The sequence below is a fragment of the Mus caroli genome, unplaced genomic scaffold (assembly GCF_978045245.1).
Source record: "Mus caroli unplaced genomic scaffold, Mus_caroli_1 scaffold_16, whole genome shotgun sequence".
In the NCBI taxonomy this organism is placed as follows: Eukaryota; Metazoa; Chordata; class Mammalia; order Rodentia; family Muridae; genus Mus; species Mus caroli.
The window spans coordinates 41223866-41245436 of NW_028227271.1; the positions used below are offsets into that span (position 1 = coordinate 41223866).

General features: G+C 37.7%; 1 long non-coding RNA gene across 3 annotated transcripts in view; it reads left to right on the plus strand.

The window, feature by feature from the left end:
* The first annotated feature begins 9026 nt into the window (after positions 1-9026).
* The window catches only part of LOC110311057 (uncharacterized), a 187242-nt gene continuing 174697 nt past the window's right edge, over positions 9027-21571 (plus strand). The window contains exons 1-3 of one of the 3 annotated variants that reach the window (XR_003834997.1): positions 9027-9268; positions 14400-14500; positions 15161-15200. This is a non-coding gene — a long non-coding RNA (uncharacterized LOC110311057). The remainder of the gene's footprint in view (positions 9269-14399; positions 14501-15160; positions 15201-21571) is intronic. The other 2 variants (XR_015045551.1, XR_015045550.1) reach the window with 2 other exon arrangements.

Here is a 21571-nt window from a genome sequence, read left to right on the forward strand (position 1 = left end):
ACAGCAACTCTTTTTAAGGAAATGTTTCAGACTGGGTTATTGTTTTAGAGGTTTAGTCCATGATTGTCATGTCAAGAAGCATGGTGGCATGCAGGCAGACATGGTGCTGGAGAAGGAGATGAAGGTTTCATAAATTTTCTCCCCAGTGACATTATTTCATGCTGATGATTTCTTCCCTCATAAAGATTCATCTTTCCTCATAGATTTACTCAAACCTGTGTACTGACTTATTCCTGACCTTTCCTTCCACACAAGAAAAGAACTTCAGCTTCCAGATTCTTCCTTTGAGCAAAAGCTTTTATCTTAGTGCTCACTTTCTATCTCTGCCTTTTTTTGTGTATTTGTAACTCTCTGTGTATCTGTATCTGTATCTGTATCTGTATCTCTCTCTCTCTCTCCTTCCATCCTTTCTTCTGCCCCTCCCTCCCTCTGCTTCTCCCTCCCTCCCTCTGTTTTGTGTGGGTGTGTGAGTTCCTCTGTACCTATCTATCCATCTCTATCTATCTATCTATCCATCCATCCATCATCTATTTATCTTTCTCTGCCTCTGTCTCATAGAATTTTTCTTGCCTTCTTTCCAAACATAACTTCTCCATCTCACCGAGAAACCCACTGCATGATGACTGGTGGCAGTTCTACCAATCAAGCTTTGTGATTAATTGATTTCTTTTCTGCCTCATAGCCCTACGCACCCCATTTGTATTTGGCTATCAAACACTACCCTAATTATTGGCTAGCACTTTTTCCCTGGCTTCTTCTACTTCTTCTTGACTCTCAGTTAAATGAATTCCAGTAACTTAATATAACACAAACTTTCTCATGGTTTAGATCAGAAATTTGAAAAAAAATTAGACATCATAACTGAAATGGAACTGCAGGGCTGTGTCTATTTGTGGAGTGGGTTCTGTAAAAGGGCCCTTTCATTTACATTTTCCAGCTTCTTGGATTCCTTTTATCTTGTAGTTAATATGACTAACCAAATTCTTCTGAAAATACACCAGGTTGATTGTAACCTTCTACTCTCTTTTGTCCATTCCTAGGGATTGTAAGGGCTCCATTAAGTAATTTTCCCTCAATTGATTAGCAAATAAATTTCAATAAATTTTATCTTTGGTCTTTTCTCATAACTGAACACACATAGGTTCCTGGGATTAAAGCAGGACTATGTCTCTATCTGGCAAAGTAAGAAAGAATCAAAGCTCACGGGGTGAAATTTCAACACACACCCATAGTTTGCTCACCCTTTTGGAGCTGAAATGGGCAGAACATGGTATGCACTCCCTGAAAAAAGAAGCTCAGGTGTACTTCTGCAGTTCTGAATTAGTTCATTTTTATATCTCTATTCACACACTCAGGATTCTCACCAAGCTTCCTTTGGCTGTGACCTTGCCTTTGTTAATTGTGAAAATGGGAGCAATCAGGAGAGGGTTTCCAATCCTTTCAACAGCATATTTGTCACCTTCGTAGCTTCTAAGTGCTTTCTTTTTCCTCTGTTAAAATGGACAAGCTGTCCTTGCTCTACCAAAGATCAATTCCTAGACTTATGAAACATGTTTTCTGCCGTATCAACTTCACAAAGCCTTTGTGGCGTCTCTTCTTTCTTGTGTCTTTATTTTTTTCCCATTCACATTAGAATACAAATAGGTTACTATATTTTACCAATTAAAATAAGTAACAAAAAATCTTCCCCTCTTCCCTTAGAACTTGTTTAATGAAAGCTGGTCCTGGTTTTGGTTTTGTTTGTTTATTTTGGTTTATTGTGTTTGTTTTTGTCTCTGGTCCTCTTGTTTGCAAATGGCGCAGACTTGTGAAAACATGCAGTTTTCAACTTCTTCCTTCCTTTTCTTTTCTTTCCTTTCTTTCTTTCTTTCTTTCTTTCTTTCTTTCTTTCTTTCTTTCTTTCTTTCTTTCTTTCTTTCTTTCTGTTCTTGTCCTCCTTTTTATAATCCCCAGTTATTCCCTTGTTTCTTGCTAAGATGCTTCCAAGATCTCCTATGCTAGAACTTCCTCCTGTAGCCCCTTAGGATCCCCTCTTCCCCTATCATTGCATTGATTTTGTTCACCTACTTCCTTTCTATCTCCCCTTCAAGCTGAATGCTCTTTGGTACCATGAATAGACTATGATGGTTTAGGATTTCTCAGATTCATGAAGATGCAAAGTACACAATGGGATGTCAGTGCTCACTGGATTGATGGATAGAGATACAAAGAATATTTGAGGTAAGAACTGACTGATACTACCACAGCCATGAGGCCAAGTTCAGGGTAAGTTGCTGTGAAGAAAAAAGATATTGTGGTCACTTCTGTAAGCATATTGGGAAATTGCCTCATTTTGGACAAGGTGACAGGTCTCTGAGTAAGAAGCATGCGTTACTTTCTGTTGGCAAAGAGCCATTTCAGGATGGAGATTTGACAGAATTATGTCCTGCATGGTGTGTAGTCTAGTGCTCCCAATTTAATTTACTTCAGATCTCACTTCGTTTAAGTCCATCACATGTGAAAATGATGGCTATAAATTAAATTATATCTTACCTTGGTATTCACAGGGGGAAAAGGAACAGGAATAGTATTCTTAATCATTTTTGATCAAGTGTTTTACAAATTGCCTGGTTGAGGGGAAAAAAGAGCTAAATCGCCATCCCATTATTTTATATTATTAGATAATCACATAAATAAGATTATCTTAGTTATAAGTTATATTTTTCTATTCTATAGTGTGACCTCCATTATTTTTAGCTAGTATTCTGACTGTCTCTATTATGAAGGGAAGAATTCATTTATTATTCAAGGTGGCTGTGTGGATAAAGATAGACACCTACTGATAATGAAGCAAAGATGAGGTAGTACAGGGAAAAGATACAAGAAAAGAAGCTCAACTTTAGCACTCAGTACTCTAATCTTTAGTGCATAGCTCAGCACGTGTCTGGAACTCACCCCCACTGAACTCTATTTATGCCAGTAGTGGTGCTACTATTGAACAATTGCATCAAACTATTGTCTACAGTTAGGCAATAATGACACTGGGAAAAGTAGTCATTAAGGGTGATAACAGCATCAGCAGCTATTGATTTGCTTCCTGTTTGTGATCCTGTTCTACCAGATGTAATCTTTCCTAATTTTCAAAAGAATGAATTAAAACAATGTCAAATGTTAGTGACAGAATAGATTTTAAGCTGCTGAAAGGAATATTTATTTACAGCTGGAGAGATATCTCAGTGAACAAGAGCTTTGGGTATGTGTCCATGAGGATCTGGACTCAGAGCTCTGGCATACCTGAGAGAAGTAGGCTGTGTACTTACACTTGCATGCAACCCCAGTGTGTGGGATGTAGAGAAAGCAAGATACTCAATGTCTTCCTTTTGTCCCTCATGCACATCTTTACCATGAACATACATTTTACACACACACACACACACACACACACACACACACACACACACTAGTAAAATGGAGTCATAGATTGTTAATGAAGTGTTTGGACCTAGCGAAGGCTTGACATTAGGTCAAGAAGCAAAGATAACAGTATTGATCAGACTAAACAGAATAAGATGCCTCATGGTAAGGCAACAGTTCTTCCCTCGGGGCACTTTTACCTAAAAGAGACAATGGGTACATGAATAAAGGGATACTAGGAGTTAAGACATTTTATAGGATTTTTCAAATCCTACTTTAAATAAGGGTTCTTAAAGCTTCAACCCTGCTTCTAGCCCACTGTCCAATGGTAGGGGAGAAAATATGATAAGTAAGACCTATTTAGAGTAGTTCCTTGGGTTAATTCCATTCTATGCCAGGATTCCAATTCAGTAGTGGCAGATTTCCAAACATGAATCAGCAGTGATGGCATCATCCAGCAGAAACCACCAGGCTTCTACCAAATCACCACCAGTCAAGCATGCCATAACTTTCTATTGAGTACTATTTATGTTCTCTTCAAACATCATGTGTTCTCTTATGGGTATTGCTTCAGCAAAACACTACAGGAGTCTGCCTTGGCAAAATACTATGTGAGTCTGCATTACATGACACAATCTGAAATTTCTACTTTGAAGTCGCGTCAAGGATACTTCTAAGTGTCCTACAGCATACCAAATAGTCTCTATAAGAAATGATTTTTTTTTTTTGCCTAAAAACATTAATGATGTTAAGTCTGAAAAACACTTCTCACTAACAAACTCAGATGAAATTTTGATGGCATCACTGAACTGTGAGCCTTGCAAAATTTTTTCATGCCTATTTGAGCCTTGTACATAAAATGAAGATAGCAAGATTTACCTTATATAGTTTGCCATATTGTTGTCACTTTTATGTAACCCAGAGAACAATCCTGTAGTATCTATGGATTATTTAATTCTATTTCCTATCCATGAAGACGTGTTCTTTATCAATAGCAATGCTCACAGATAGTTTTTCATCTTTTTCTCTGACTTCCTTGGCAGCATATCTTATTTAGATACTATAATTTTTAGGTTTTGTTCTCTTAAATTTTTATAAGAAATCCACTCAAATTTTCAACTCTTTCATTCTAAAGCTTTTATCTGAAATGATATGTCAGAAGTCATATTTTTCTTTCACATGTTAGCTCCCCAATGCCAGCAAGCTATAGCATCTGAGAGTCGATTGGGATATTTTCTCAGTAACAGCCATAAACTAAGAACAACCAGGACTATCTTACATGTATATTACGGTAATAATCACCATGAAAGGTGAATGATGTAAACTAATGTCTTAACATTGTAATCATCAGATGGGTTATTTTTATCTATTACCCTTGTTTCGACTTCAAATTTAATCTTAAAAATTAAAAAGAAAAGGGTGAGTTTCAAAGAATGAGTGTTTGTAGCAGATGTAGATTATCACTGTTTTCATTCATGAAGATGGGAATTTGGTGTTTTTGTCTGGAAAAACAAAAAAATAGAATAGAATATTTCTCAGTAATTGATATACATTGTCTAAAGATCCTCTACAGTTGGTATAAAAGTCCTCCCATACGTATCTGAACACATATCACAAGATCAAGTACACATAGATGTAAAAGACCATAAAGCCGAAATGTCCCTATGGTGATGGCTACACAGTAAACACCTCTCATCCAGTTTCGTAGCATTTCTTAATAAGTCTGAAGAAAAATGTCCATTTACCCACTGAAAATGAAAAATATATCATAATACTGCCGGCATCTCAGCTTTAAACTATCCAGTTACTGAAGAGTTGGCCTGTTCTTTCCAGAGAAATTTCTCTTTAGCCTCATCATGTTTCTTAGTTTATGTAAACATCTGCTTTCAATTGTTTAATAGAGTTTTAGGTTTTTGCTAGAGTGTTTCTCTAGCATCATGTGTTGACATCATCAAATGTTTTTTCTTTCTTTTGCTTTGTGTCCAAATGGGACAATTGAATCACAGAGAAAGGATGCTGTTAATGTCACATAGCAAATGATCCACAGATCCTATAGCCTAACATGCAAGTGATAAAACTTCTGTCATCAGTTCCTCCCTCTTCTCCAGCACCATCCCCCTCCTCTTGAGATAGGGTCTCATGTAGGCAGATAATTATTTTTTTTATGGTCAATCATGTTTTCCCATCTTATATTTTGAATACATACCTTCACAGGTACCCATTGAGTTTACTGACTCATAATTTAGTTCATATAGTGCTGCAAAGATTTTATACCATAGAGACATGGCTTAAAAAAGGAATATCATTATCTAATGCCAAAACTACTATAGGACTCCAAGTCCAACATTTTAGTGATAAAAACTACTATACTGGACAAACTCGGCAGACCTAAACCCACATCTACTCCAACAAATCTGAATGGTGCATGAGTAACAACATCGTGAGGAAGAGTACCCTGGCAGCACAAATTCTAGATAAGACACAGATTTATACAGGCATCATTGCTATAGATTCCCATTTACAACTTCACATTAACTCATATAAAAATAACTTGACCCTACACAAAATGTCCTTTTAGCAACATTCAAAGTAATTAACTGTTACAATTACTGTTTTCAAAGTGGCAGAGGTTGAAGCAATTAAAAAAATGTATCTTATATCTTGGGTATTCTAAGTTTTTCTGCTAATATCCACTTATCAGTGAGTACATATTGTGTGAGTTCCTTTGTGATTGTGTTACCTCACTCAGGATGATGCCCTCCAGGTCCATCCATTTGCCTAGGAATTTCATAAATTCATTCTTTTTAATAGCTGAGTAGTACTCTATTGTGTAGATGTACCACATTTTCTTTATCCATTCCTCTGTTGAGGGACATCTGGGTTCTTTCCAGCTTCTGGCTATTATAAATAAGGCTGCTATGAACATAGTGGAGCATGTGTCCTTTTTACTGGTTGGAACATCTTCTGGATATATGCCCAGGAGAGGTATTGCAGGGTCCTCCAGTAGTACTATGTCCAATTTTCTGAGGAACCGCCAGACAGGGGAACGCCAGGGCCAAGAAGTGGGATTGGGTAGGGGATCCAGTGGGGGACTCTTTGGATAGCATTGGAAATGTAAATCAAATAAATACCTAATTTAAAAAATAGTAAATACATAGAAAAAAAAGAAGAACTAAACAAAATGCATTCATCTTTAGGTGACTGAATGTTAAGAAATCTGTGTGCATAGTTACTAAGTTTTTATGAACTGTTCTGTCCTGTTAATGCATATTGCCCTGTGACTCCAGTTTATCTCACCTGGACTGACCAAACCTAAACAAACATTTTTATTATGGAAAAAAGAGGGAATATCCTTGAGGAATCCAGTGTGTAAGAGGCATGAGGTAATTTCTCCATTGAAAGTAGAAATCTCGAAGTTCTGAAAGCTTCTGTGTGTCCAATCTTCAGGGAGAGGCCTTCTGGTATTTCCTTTTCAGGAATAGGAGAGGGAAGGGAAAAACACCCTGCTGATATAACACAGGACACGTTGAAAGAAGATATGGCTATATGTTAACAAAGTTTCTAGATCAGATAATTGTACATTAGTTTTTGGAACAAGCCTAAAAGCTCTCTTACTCACCTACCAGATGTGTTAAGATATATGAAGAGGTGGGTGTTCCTTGAGGTATAAAAATAAATGTGGGAAGTTTGTAGTACAAGAATTGGGTTTTAATTACAGCAACAGATCATAAGGAGCCAGATGACACCTGTGCCCACAAGCAACAAGAATGCAATTTAGCTAGAATAGACAAACCCCCTCAAAACCACACATGCAGGTAATGGCAGGTTTAAGGCCATACAGGATAATGCAGTGTTGGTGCCTGAGCACCAAGAGATGCTATTTTTACTCAGAAAAGTGGTACTGTGACAATAAGGGAGAGCAAGACCAGTTGATATCTCTTAAGGAACTTCTTTTATGTAACCTCAGGAAGCCATGCCCTTGTTCTTGAGAAAGTGCCACAATTCAGTTCACAGCAGACAGAAAATAAACTGAAGACTCTGCCATCACCATATAAGGCTATTGATAAGAAGCCACCTGACTTCACAGGTTTTGCAGCTATGTCTAAATCACCTTGACTTTCATAAAACAGGAGCATACAATGGCAGAGACTGGTAAAATAAACTGGGACTCAGTAGTTTCACTTCAGAAGTCTTTTATTGAAGTTCATTGGACCTAAGAGGAAGTGAGTTATGAAGTGGGATAATGCTGACCTCTTGGCTATGTGTCCATGGGTCAGTCACTGCTGTGGGGTCTTGATTCCACATTTTTAGGTAGGAGGCGAGGAAGAAAATTTAGAAGGTCTGTTCAGGATGCGTGCAGTCCTGTGACACTCTCATATAGGGCCCTAAGGGGAGACTCTCACCTCAGTCACTTTGCTATCTGTGGCAAAGTTGACTGGGTGTGTCAGCCTGAGGACCATTTATCACACTCTGAGCTTCAGGCCAGGAAGCTTAAGAGGGCTCATATTCTTTTGTGGCATTCTGACACATTCACCTATTAATTAAGCGAATTAAATCAGCCTCAGATAGGTAAGTATCATGTGATCTGTAATTTGGGGGTTCTAGTATTTATAGATACATAAAATTAGAAGCATACAGGTGACACAGAGATGCAAAGTCTCTGGAGAGGAAGGATAACTAACAGAAGGAGCAGGGAGAGGGAGAACAAACAGAGAGGAATGGAAGTTAGAGGCTCTGAAGTGCTTTGTGTGTTTGTATGACAAATGCAATCTTATGTAATGAAAAAAAAATCAGCTGCTTTCCTTATTTGCATAGTAGCCAAATTTGCTGACCCAGTCTCTCAACTATATTTTTAGTGAGTCTTGATACTTGACTGTTATGTCAAAGCAGAGAAGGGTCTTTTAAGAAGAAAGGCTGAATGCCTCTATTATTATTATTATTACTAATTATTAATAATAATTTATTTTTTTACATCCCAAATGTTATTCCCCTCCCAGTTCCCCCTTCTAGAGTTCTTTCTTCCATTTCCCCTTCACTTCTGAGAGGGTGTCCTGCCTCAGGCATCCACCTGCCCTAGGGTATCAAGTCTCTGCAGGATTAGACGCATCCTCACCCACTGAGGGCTAACAAGGCAGCCCTCCACTACATATGTGCCAGGGCCCTCAGATAAGCCTGTGCGCGCTCTTTGGTTGGTGGCTCAGTCTCTGGGAGCTCAGAGACTGAGGGTTCAGGTTAGTTGACACTATTGGTCTTCCTGTGGGTTTGCTATCACCTTCAATTGCTTCTTTCCTTCCCATAACTCTTCCATAGGGGTCTCCTTAAACCAGTTCTTTTATGTGATCTTCCGACATTATTCTTTTACAAAATTGTGTTGCCTGTTTTAGGTCCTCTGATTGCCCATATTCATTTTGTATGACTGTGTATATCCTTGCTTGAATTTGGAATTTGACTGAGACCATCGATGTATCAATCCACCAGTACAGTGGCTTCCACCAAGCTTATGTCTCTCTTAGTTGCCACTCAATGTTAATTTTTAACTTTTAGAGTACAGAGGTTGCATATCTGACTTTACACAACTTGTCCTAAAATATTCCATGCTTTCCTGCTATCATGAAATGTAGGTACAATTTAAATCTCAGGTATTGGCTACTAGTATTCATTGCACAAGTTGCTGTGTCATATTGAACTCTTGGTTTGTTGACTTACCGGTCTGATACTTGCGTTCTTATAACTCTTTGTGTATATTCATTAGAATTTCTCTGGACATTTTCGACTTTTGCATGGAGTACAATTGTTTATTTATTTTCAACATGTTGACTTTTTTCTACTTTGGCTACACTGTAAGAACAGAGCTACAGTTTTAGTCTTGTTGCTGGTAAGTAGTAGTATGAATGGTTACTCTGTTCTGATTTCTGTTGCTCCAGACAAAGTATTCAGCTGTAAAACATGATACATGACATTAAAGATAATTATATGTATAGTTTACTGAGAATTTTTTATTAATGTCTTTTTTTTCATTCTTTTGGAGATAATCATGTGGGGTTTCTCTTTTATTTTATGGGTACAGAGATTGACTTTGACTAAATTGTAGTGCATTTTAATTTTGGTTTTTGTTGGATTTTATTGGTTAACAGTTAAAATATTCTTTTCTATTTTTTATGAAGCATATTTGTTTATAGTTACTTTATTCTGGTATAGGATGTTTGTGTGCCAAAGGCATTGAGGTGATTTTATTTTAAGAAATCAACCTGCATGTTTCAGAGTTTTTGTAAATGGATGCATTTCATCTTCAAGTGTTTAGTACAAATTATAGGACTGGAAATTTTCTGTAGTAAGTCTTGTATTTACTAGTTCAATTTACTTAAAAGTTGTAACTATTTTAATTCTTGTTTTATCATCTGTGGAAACTCAGACAATATAAGAACCCTCTACATTTCATCTTAATCGTCACTAGATTATTTAATTATTTAACTATCTAATATAGCATTTAGTATTTATAGTAATCATTCTTCATTTCATTTTGATATCACTATTTAGTCTCTATATTCCTTCTCTGTTTGCTATTAGTTTTCCTTGACATTTGATCAACTTTATTTTATCCTAATAAAGATTTTTTAGTTTGTTTAGTTTTTTACTATTTTCTGTTTTATTCATTTCTGTGGACATTATTTCTGTTCCTATACTTTTCACCAATTCTTAATGCAGAACATTAGATTTCAACTCTACTTTTTTTTTTTTTTTTTTTTTTTTTTTTTTTTTTTTTTTTTTTTTTTTTTTGGTTTTTACGAGACAGGGTTTCTCTGTATAGCTGTCCTGGCTGTCCTGGAGCTCACTTTGTAGACCAGGCTGGCCTCAAACTCAGAAATCCGCCTGCCTCTGCCTCACGAGTGCTGGGATTAAAGGCGTGCTCCACCACGCCCGGCTTCAACTCTACTTTTTTATCTACTATACTTGTGCAGCTATTTAGAATTGTTCAAAAAGTTCTTACATGCACAATTTTATCTTTCATATTTTTTCATTTTAGAGCAATAAATAATATTCTGAATAATTGATACTTTAAATATTACTTCATTTGTGTTTTGTAATTAGGCAGATGGTCTTTCTTGGTGAATGTTCATTGGCTCTTATAGTATTTTAAAAGCAGAAATTAATTCAGCTTGCTGTGTTGTATTGTTCAAATGATCTATAACTAATCTTCACAGCTAATTTTTCTTTTCTTTGTTTGTTTGTTTATTAACTTTATATTCAGATTGCAACTCCCATCCATCCTCTCCTCCCAGCCTTATACTCACAAACCCCTCCCTCCATTATTCCCTCCCTTTCTCAGAGAAGGGGAAGTCCCCTGTGGGTACCATCTCTCCCTAGGATATCAAGTTGCAGCAGAAGGAGGTGCATCCTTTCCCACTGAGGCCCAAACAGGCAGTCCTTCTAGGAGAAGGGGATCCAATGGCAGGCAACAGAGTCAGAGACAGCCCCACCTCTAATTGTTAGGGGACCCATGACCCACATGAACATCAAGCTGCACATCTGCTACAACTATGTAAGGGCCCATGGTCCAGCCCCTGCACACTCTTTGGTTGGTGGTCCAGTCTCTGTGAACCCCCCTCCACCCAGACCCAGGTTAGTTGATTCTGTACATCTTCCTATTGTGTTCTTGAACCCTCTGGCTCCCTTAATCCTATCCCTACTCTTCCATAAGACTCCTAGAGTAATACCTGGTATGTGGCAGCAGATCTCTGTACCTGTTTCTATCAGCTGCTAGATGAAGCCTCTCAGAAGACTGTTATGCTAAGCTCCTGTCTACAAGCATAGCAGAGTATCATTAATAGTGTCAGAGGTTGGTTCTCTTGCATGTGATGGGGTCTCAAGTTGGGCCAGTTCTTGGTTGGCCATTTTCACAATTTCTGCCTCAATTTTATCCCTGACACCTTGTAGCCAGGACAAATTTTGGGTGGAAGATTTTGTGGGTGCATTGATATTCCCCCTCCCTGTACTGAAAGTTCTATCTGGCTACAGTAGGTGGTCACTTTCATCTCCATATCCCTAATTGCTAGGAGTCTCAGCTAGCCACCCCCATAGACTCCCAGAAGCCTCCCTGTTCTAGGTTTCTACTAATTCCAGAAATGTCCTAGACCAATTTTGTTGTCTCTCCCAGACCTCTCTCCCTACCACTATCTCCACAGCTGATCCCCAATCCAGTTCCCCTCTTTACTCCCTCTCCCACCTGAATCCCTCCCTCCCTCCACCTATGATGTCTATTTTATTTCCCATTCTGAGTGAAATTCAAGCATTCTCTCTTCAACCCTCCTTATTTACTTAGTTTCTTTGGGTCATGAATTATAGCTTGGTTAACCTGTAATTTATAGCTAATGTTCACTTATAAGTAAGTGCATACTATGGATATCTTTCTGGGTCTGGATTACGTCACCCTGGATGATATTTTATAGTTCCACACATTTGCCTGCAGATTTCAAGATGTCTTTGGTTTTTTTGTTTGTTTGTTTTGTTTTTTTAAAGATTTATTTATTAGTATAAGTTCACTGTAGCTGTCTTCAAACGCACCAGAAGAGGGTATCAGATCTAATTATGGGTGGTTGTGAGCCACCATGTGGTTGCTGGGATTTGAACTCAGTACCTTTGGAAGAGCAGTCGGTGCTCTTACCCACTGAACCATCTCACCAGCCCCGTCTTTGTTTTTAATAGCTGAATAGTATTTGATTGTATAAATGTACTACATTTTAGTTATCCACACTTCAGTTGAGAGACATCCAGGTTGTTTCCAGTTCCTGTCTTTTACAAATAAAGCTACTATGGACATAATTGAACAGGTGTCCTTGTGCTATAGTGGAGTATCTTTTGGGTATATGCCCAGGAGTGGTTAGCATGGTCTTGGAGTTGAACTATTCCCAATATTCTGAGAACCTGCCAAATTGATTTCCAAAGTGGTTGAACAAGTATGCACAGCAATAGAGGAGTGTTCCCCGTGCTCCACATCCTTACCAAGATGTGCTGTCCCTTGAGCTTTTGATCTTAGCCATCTTGATGGATATAAATTGGAACCTCAGAGTCATTTTGATTTGCATTTCTCAAATGACTAAGGATGTTAAACATTTCTTTAAGTACTTTACACCCATTAGAGATTCCTCTTTTGAGACTTCTCAGTTTATCTCTGTAACACATTTTTTATTTGGATTACTTGGTTTGTTGGTGTCTATTTTCTCAACTTCTTTATATATCTATTTTGCTATAACCAGCAAAATGCAAAACTCTAGATTTGTCTTTCTTTTCAGCTCACTGGTCCTTATATGTTTGAATACATTCTTTCAAACTAGACATATACTTAGAGTTATCGCTTCACAAATGTGAATATTTCATCTTCATAAAACAACTTGGCGTGATATATATTTGTTGTGAAATGTACTTTGTATGACACTAACATGGTAACCTCATGATCATCAGGACTTATATCTGTGTGGAATGCTTTAACATTATTTGAAATTTACTCATGTCTATGTAAAATACTTGTTGTTGACAAAAAATATTTGGATATGTCTGTGCCTTACTGAATATCTGTTTAGACCATGTATATTTAATATGTTCATAAATCAAGTTAGATTCAAAGCCGTTATACCAAGGATTTTTTTGTTTATATTTGTCTTATGTGTAACTTTCTAATTTTCCCTGTCAATTCCCTGTCTTGAGACAACTAATATTTACTATTTAAGTTAATTTTCTGTTAATTTTTCAAGTATGCTACCCTGATTCTTTTAAAGGTTGCTCTATACCTTAGAATATATACCTTAAAGTCATTACAGTTGCTTTATTTTAAGAATAACATATCATTTTAAATATGAGAACATTAAATAATATATTTCTAATGGTTTATAAAATTACTATAGTCCTAATACTACAAAGTATTTAAGATAGAAGGGGAAAAGCCTGAAATATTTCTCCCATATTTATCATTTGTGGTGACCTTTATTCCTCTGTATAGAATTTTATCTGGTGTCTTATTTCTTAAACCTGTGGTATGGTGTGGTGGGTATATAAGTGAAATGTGTGTGTTGTATATTATGTGTGTTTGTGTGTTTGGGTATATCTTTGTCTTGTGTTTATGATCTATATGTTTGTGTTTGTATGGAGTATGTGTATGTCTCTGTGTGTGTCATTGTGTGGGGTTTATGATGTAAGTGTATGGTGTGGATGTGTGAATGTAGTGTGTGTGCTGTATCTCTCTCTCTCTCTCTCTCTCTGTGTGTGTGTGTGTGTGTGTGTGTGTGTGTGTGTGCGACTGTGCACACATGGGTATGCACATGCACAGTTCTGTTGACTACTGTATTTACAGTTCAGACAAATAGCAAATGCCTGATTTATGACATTTCTTCCAAGCTTATTAGGGTTGAGAAATAGCAATAATGAAACGTCTGGTTTGTATTCCTGAAACATTCATTTTCTACGAAAACAACAATAGGAGAAGCTTTCTTTTAGCTATTGAGAGGAAGAATAGGAATTTAGGGGAACAGACCTTTCTATATTTTCCAAAAACATTGTGGCCCCTGCCCAAAATTAGCCATGCGTCTACTTTAAACAAAGTTTGTACAAGGTTTCTTCAATCATGATGATCTACCTTTAATTCTTCACCTATTAAGCCAATCCAAAGCCTTTTCCTTTTAGACCCAGTTACATCGCCTTCCTAGACAGTACTTCCTGTCCCTTACTGTCATTTCTGATAAATGCTTTTTCATCCATGATCCTTACTGAAACATTTAAATGCAGTCCATCAGATTGGGTGTCTTGTGTTTGTGCACACTTTTCTTTATTAGTTCAAAATACTTTAGGACTATTCTGTTCTGTGGTATTGTCTATCTCCTCTTTTACAAAATACTGAGCAAGGTAGAGGGGAAAATTGAGGTTATAAGTGTGATATAGGTTTTCATATCTTGTGTATCTATATTTGGAAATAGATTCTGGAATATACTAATAAGGTATTTGGGAATTTTTCTCAGGCTTTAGTACTGTTTCCACCTGACAAATAATGGAAGAGTTCCCTGCCTGAGAATTTTCCTGTATGAACTATACTGTTAAATGTATAGAAAGTTTGACACAGGTAGGTATGAAATTACTGTTTCTTCCTCAAGTCTTTCACTCCCCTAATTCAGTCTTAATTCCTATTCTGCATCTGTCTTCCTAGTTAAACTTCACCAGTAATAAGCAGTTCTTTAATTTGACTGAATCTTGTCCCTGGTTCTCTTGAATTGAGCATCAAACCACTCAACATTGTTTATTTATTCATTCATTCACTTTACAACCCAATCACACTTCACCTTAGTCCTTCCACTTTTCCCAGCCCCACCCTTACAATTCCTCACCCATTACCACCTCCTCTTCTCCTCAGACAAGGGTAAGCCTCCCTTTCATACTACCTTACCCTGGGATATTCAGTAGCGGTAGCCTAACAACATCCTCTTCTACTGAGGCCCAACCATGCAGTCCAGCTAGGGGAAGGGAACCCAATGGCAGGGAACAGAGTCAGAGCCAGCCCCCACCTCCTTCACTCTACTTTTTAGGGGACTCACATCACCACAAAGCTGCACATCTTCTACAAATGTGTAGAGAGCCTAGGTCTAGCCCCTGCATGCCCTTTGGTTGGTAGTTCAGTCTCTGTGAGCCCTCTTCCCCATGGCCCAGGTTAGTTTACTCTGTAGGTATTCTCATGGTGTCCTTGACCCCTCCTGATTGCTCAATCCTTTACCCCACTCTTCCACAGGACACCATGAGGACTGTCTGATGATTGGCTGTGGGTCTCTGTATCCTTTTCCATCAGCTACTTGATGAAGCCTCTCAGGAGACATCTAAGCTTCTGTCTACAAACATAGCAAAGTATCATTAATATTGTCAGGGATTGACTAACTTACTTGAGATGTGTTTCAAGTTGGACCAGTTATTGGTTGGCTTCCTCTGCTTCCTCTTTATTCCTGTGAATCTTATAGGGAGGACAAATTTTGGGTTGAAGGTGTTGTGGGTAGGTTTATGTCCCCCCTTCCTCCACTAAAAGTTCCACCTGGTTGCAGGAGTGACCACTTCCACATTTTTAAACAAAGAAGTACTTTCAAACTGAATTTTAAACTCCCTTCAATATAAATGACCAAACTTGCCTCTCATATTGACCCCAGTAGAAATACTTAATGCTAGAAATTCACTAGATAACTTCCTACATGCATGTTACCTAACAAACAAGCAGTTCAAACTGCAAGTATAGATTAAAGTGAATTTAAATTGCTTTCTGAAGCTTGTTTGGAGCCCCGTGTCTTTATTTTCTTCCTTCACTCTTTTAATAAGCTATAAGTCCTCTTATGTTGTCTGTGTTGCAAATTTTTATTTTTATTTTCAAATGCTTCATTTACAATTCACGTCCTCATGTGGGAGATCATTGCCTTATGAAGTTGATATTTATTCAATCCTCTGGCTTCTCAAAACCTGTGTCTATGAATTTCCCAATACTCCCAGTATTGGGACTTAAGTCCTTATGCCAGAGATTGTGAATAAGTCCTCAAACCTGACAGAAGATCTGTTCCAAAGTTGTGTCAGCCTACTGCAGTGCTTTCTTATCTGCAGCCAAGCAAAATAAAAGTTTCCATGGAGATGAAATGGCAAGAAGTCTGTCTGATCACTTCTGACTTTTATAAATAGAAATTCACTTTAATCTATACTTGCAGTTTGAACTGCTTGTTTGTTAGGTAACATGCATGTAGGAAGTTATCTAGTGAATTTCTAGCATTAAGTATTTCTACTGGGGTCAATATGAGAGGCAAGTTTGGTCATTTATATTGAAGGGAGTTTAAAATTCAGTTTGAAAATAAAATCTACTTTAGAAGAGAGGTTAATTAAAAGCTGTGAGTTTGGAGAGCTAGTTTAATTAATGCTTATTGACTAGGTTAAATAAATATACAACCAAACAAATGAATAAAGCATAGGTCAATGAGTAAACAAATGGAAGACTTGGATTTTAAGAAGTGCTTTAAAAATCTGACAAAGAAAGTAATTTGAAGATATTTAAATCACATTTACATTCCTCTCAGTGGGAATCCAAATCATACTTAGAAAGTGAAATAAGCCATTCCAACAGATTACCTCTAAATGACAGTAGAACAAGGCTAAACCTTACATACTACAAGAGGAAAGCAAAAAGAATACAAAGGACCGTTTTAGAGGATGGAAGCAAGAATTCTTCTGTCCTGGGTTATTGCTAATATATTTTAACAACAAGCTTGTTACCGCCAAGCTAGCTTTAAGTTTCTGACAGACTGAATAGAAAATGTGTTGGGACTTAGGACATTCTACTATCTGTTGTCTAAGCATTCCTCAGGATAGAGTCTTATAATCCTATCTCTGAAAATTACTTGCCTCTCTCTATTCTCTTTCTAGATACATGAAACACTTGCTATGTTACCAAGTAGGGGATCTAGTCATGAATTTACGCCCCTCAAATGACAAATGGCCTCAAAAGTATATTCAACTTCTGAAGGAAGCATGTAGAGCAGAAATGTGAAGCATCTGTGGTATCGTTTTGAAGGCTTTGCTGAAATAAGTCATAAACTGGTGATGATGGGCTGTCTACCCAGTAAGAACTTGTCTAAGTAACTTTATATGCCCCAGTACAGGGGAACACCAGGGCCAAGAGGTAGGAGTGGGTGTGGGAAGGTATGGGGGACTTTTGGGATAGCATTGGAAATGTAAATGGAATAAATACCCAATAATAATAAAAAAGAAGTACTCTACATGTAAATGGCTTGAATAGAGAAAAAACTACCAAACAAGAAAGGAAATAGCCCCTCACATCCTCACAGCCTCACTTGAGAAGGTCCAGAACATGGGGATGGACATAGGATCATCTTGAGTGCCATAAAACAGAAAAATGAATAATGAAACTATACTTATTCTGCCTTAAGACAAAGAAGCTCAGGTAGTACAAAATAAACTATTTCCTAAGGCGCTGGCTCTTTGGGGAAACTAGAGATATATTGTTTGCTTTTAGCTGAGGTCCCCATGAACATTAAGGGCTAGAAGATAAGAGAAAGATGACAGACATTCTAAAGGAACCTGGGAATAGGAGAAAGGGTGTTTGATGCTCACTGATCCTGATAGGACTATTTTCACAGGAAATTTAAGAAATATGTTATCTCATTCAGAAACTCAAGACTGTTTTAGGACATTGGTAGCAATGATGAGCCTCATAAGGCTCTGTGGTTAGTATGAGATAGGAAAGGGTTTGAATAATCAAAATGATTTACAATGGTATCCAAACTGAGTTCATAAAAATACTAAAACAACCAGAAAAAGGCAAGAAAAAGTCAGGAGACAATGGGTTCTAGCCATATCACCCAAAAGCAAATTCGGCAAGCTTTGTATCATGATGTTGGTGGAGGGAAATGGCGAAAATCCAAATGCTTTCTAAATGAGTCTCTAGAAGGGTTTATGGCAGGAATAGCAGGTCACTAAAAGAATGACTTAATGGTAGATGAGATGCTACAAATAAAATTAGGGCTGGGTGATTACTGCTCCCTCACAGTATGTTGTATATGCTTTTCCCATTCAAAAAAGTTATTAGAGGTTGGCCTTGGACACTTTCCATGATGAGGTGTGCCCAACAAAGAGGCTGTCTGCTGCAATTCTAGCCAGAAACCTTTCAGAACTGGGAAATAGCTCAGATAGCAAACATGTCAAATAAGAGCATGGCCCAGTCCCCGACTGTCTTCCAGCCTAGTGTAAAAAACTCAAGAAAGTTGCTGAGTCCTTCAGACTTAATCAGATATATTAAAGTCTGTGGAAGCTTCCAGAATGATGAGACAGGAAACAAGAAAAATCACAGAGATCTAAATAAGGTCAGTAGTTCTCAACCATGCTTTTGATTTTCATAGAAAAACTGATAGAAATGATGAGGTTTTGTGTGTGTGTGTGTGTGTGTGTGTGTGTGTGTGTGTGTGTGTTATCTTCATTATACTGGGCTTTAATAACATTTTAAAAGTATCTGCCTAGTTTTTGAATCCCAAAGTCAATTAAGACATGCTTGGAGAGGATGTTAAAAGAACTTAAAGAGAGGTTGTCTATCCTTTGAAGATCTTTCATTATATACCAACCATCTCGATGGAAAGCATTTGGAAAGACGTAACTCTTAAAGCTTTTGATGAGCCGTATCACGTGGATAGCAAAAGTAGTTTCCAGGAACCTTAAATTTTTGGCAGAAATCACAGTGCTTGGTGTAAGCTACCTCTCATAAACCATAAAGGTGATTTTTCTTATCATTTACGAAAGTTTATTGCCTTCTAAAGCTATATGCTAAATCTCTATTGCTGAAAACACCACACATTTTGAGTATAGACTACATAGAAATGTAGGCTACAGTAAGAGAATTCTTAACAGCAGCCTCGCTTAGTTTTGAGATCTACTTTCTATACTGGTATCAACGTGCCAGGAAAGATGTGCAGACTGGTGGACTGGTGGCATGGTCACTGTGAGTGCATCCAACCACCTTAGGAATGGACTTAAGGCCTGATCCTTAAGGAGGAACCTATTTTATTTCTGTAAGCCAAGGCAGAAGCTTCCATATTTCTGAGGGGCTACTGCGATTGTTTTGTTAAATTGATGTGGTGTCATTTTCAAGATGCCTTTGGTGAATTTGCACTTAGACTCATGGAATGATACTGCTGTGAAACTCATTTCTGGAGGGAGTGTCTTCTCTATAGTGAGGGTTGCTTATTATGGAGACTCATAATCAGCCAAGCTTTGACTTTGAGATTCTTTGGTATAGATGCCTCTAAGTGCAGAGAAATTAGTTGGTATGACTTTTGTTAGTTAGCTCCCAAGCTGGAGTGTTATTTTCAGTGATGCAGCTAGCTGAAGTTCCCATGCTCCTGCAGGGAACCCTCACTCATGCTCCTATTTGTGTGTGTGTGCGTGTGTGTGTGTGTCTGTCTGTCTGTGTGTGTGTCGTATTTGGAGTCAATAGATCCTTACTCATGTCTTCCCAGGAACAGTTATGAAACAACACAAAGAAACACTTGAGACTTTATCAGCATTTTGGCTTGACTTAACAGTGATTTTAGAGACTTGGGAATTGAAATAATCCTAAGCAGGAACTCAGTTCAATAGAGGAAGAGGACATCACATGCTAAGGGGCACAGGGTGCAAAGCTGTCTGGAATTTAAACCTAACTTAAGGTGATAGAGTGAAGATATATATGAGAGAATGGCAGGATAAGCTAGGAGAGGGGCTGAAGACTCTACCATTCCAAGTTCTCTACGCTCCATCACTTGGAGAAAAATGAGCATTAGTTTCCTGAATCAGAGTCTAGAGATACGACCACTTTTTTTAATCTTAGAAATTTGAGCGGGAGAATGTGATCCCAATAAACAAGCAAGAAAGAAAAAACACTTTGGGATGATATCTATGTACTAGGGGACTCATCTGTGGCATTTGCCTAGTTATAATAGCATTTGATTTGTTTAATTTTATTAACATAACGAAAGAAAAGTTGACACTGTAAGTTTAATGGAAGTTCTAGAAATTAAGAAATATTTTAAAGTGGTAGGGAAGGCCAAAGAAAGATGCCTGTTACAAGGGTGATACTGAATATAGGAAGGGTAGGCAAAATGACATTGTTGTACATTTTTGTACATTAAAGAGGACACACAAGTCATACATAATTGGGTGTTCATTTGTTGGATGTGGGCATGGGAAATGGATGAGCTAACAATACATTAAATATCTGTAGATATTTAGTTGCAGTATTTCTTTCTACAGGTCCTTTCTGCAATGCTTTTCCAATCTCACACATTTTATCTAATAACAACCTGGACATCCAAAGCAGAGACAATTGTCTTCAAGGCAGAAAACAACATATTAGATCTGTGTTTTTAGTGTGTCCCCTACAATTCGTTAATGAATGAAAAGGACCCTAACCTTTCATTTTCAGGTTAACTTATACATGTGCTATTTCTGTTATATTGAAAGGATTAGCATAGTAAGTTGTTCAGAGGACTTTGGGAACACAGAAATATTAAGTGCAGAGCAAAGAACTGAATCAGATGGGAGACACCACCCAGACTCTTGGCAATCCAGAATTCACTTGGAAGCAATTAGAAGCTCAAGACTGATATCATAGTGGATCAAAGTGTTCACTGTGAACTGATTTGGAGAGTAGAGGCCACCAGTGACTTCACAGAAAACCACGCAGAGATTGTGAAACTCAATGCATTTTGCAATGCTATACACAGCAGAGCAATCAGCCCTAATCCAGAGAAATCTTGCTGACGTTAAAAAAATAAAGACTCTTTCTTATGCTTCCAAGGATTTCTAGTATCACATATTCTCCTTCCTTTCCCAGGCCCAGCTTTTTGGTGGTCTGCTTGCTATTTTGGAAACTTCTCTAACAGTGTACATGGATGCTGAATATTAGCCATGCACATAGCCAGCAGTCTGCTTTACAAATGAAGCAAGACTATGGTTGGGAAAGTAAAGATGGACTTTAAATACACCCACTCAGCCTGCCTATCATAGTTCTGACCACTTCTTTTAACAAAAGTGATGAAAGACAAGTTAGGAACAAAAAGGTGATTGGCACAGGATGATAGAGGACTGGACAATAGGGAGAGAGACCTCTGGAGGACCTTTCTTGTCTTGAAAATTCTATGTAAAGCTTTTTATTCATCTCTCCCAGTACAACTTGATCTTTTGTTTTGTTGTTTTACTCAACGTTCATCATTATAATTTTATAAGTGGATGAAATGCTCAGCAACTCAAAACATCACGACATGGAAGAAACAATAGTGAATTGTATGTGCATGACTGTATGTGAATGAGTGTTTGCATGTTTAGAGTGGCAGTGGCTCGTGGAGTGCAAAGGGAACTCAGAATCTATCATGGAGCTCCATCTGTGTAGGAGGATGAGATGTAAAGCTGTCAAATATGAGCTTGAAGGGGAAAACCAGGAGAACAAAGAGGCAAATGGAATGCCAACTTCTACACAAAGATCATTCTCATAAGATCGCATTCCATTGGGAAAATTCAGACTTCTTTTGTTAGGAAGCTTTGCATAGTGAGTCCCAGCACTCTTTCCATCACTATCACATATCACCTCCATTGTTTCAACCCCCGAACAGATGCATATGTGCATGAGCAC